Source organism: Anarrhichthys ocellatus, unplaced genomic scaffold (assembly GCF_004355925.1).
Source record: "Anarrhichthys ocellatus isolate YVR2014 unplaced genomic scaffold, GSC_Weel_1.0 scaffold1, whole genome shotgun sequence".
Taxonomy (NCBI): Eukaryota; Metazoa; Chordata; class Actinopteri; order Perciformes; family Anarhichadidae; genus Anarrhichthys; species Anarrhichthys ocellatus.
In genome coordinates this window covers 14,656,138-14,656,489 of record NW_022280031.1, presented here as the reverse complement: position 1 = coordinate 14,656,489, position 352 = coordinate 14,656,138, and the positions used below count along the sequence as shown (strand labels likewise).

At 44.0% G+C, this 352-nt stretch overlaps 1 protein-coding gene across 1 annotated transcript in view; it reads left to right on the top strand.

The window, feature by feature from the left end:
* The window catches only part of setmar (SET domain and mariner transposase fusion gene), a 3,786-nt gene extending 3,434 nt beyond the window's left edge, over positions 1-352 (top strand). The window contains exon 2 of the mRNA XM_031852407.1: positions 1-352. This exon is cut by the window's left edge and continues 1,196 nt beyond it. The gene's annotated coding sequence lies outside the window, so the exon portion shown is untranslated.

Here is a 352-nt window from a genome sequence, read left to right as displayed (position 1 = left end):
CCAGATTTACAGTCTTGCAGCTGTCAGCTTGTCCTGGCACATTTAAATCCCATTTCTCACATGAATCCGGGAGGAGCAGAAGCATCATTTGCACTGACAGATATTGAAGGAGTGTTCAATAGGTGTCTTTTAATAGCCACATAGGCTACAGAATTGATCTGCAGACCTTTACAGTTGCCGAAGCATTTTGCAATAAGAAGATGTCACCGAAATGCTCAGTTAAAGAAATAATGTCGCCATCAACTTGCCATTTGTCTTCCGTCTTCAATCAATGCAGCCCTCTCCTTGTAGATATTCTCAGCTTCTCATGCGCTCAAACCTCCGGAGAGGTGGGACCAATTAAAAAGGGCCG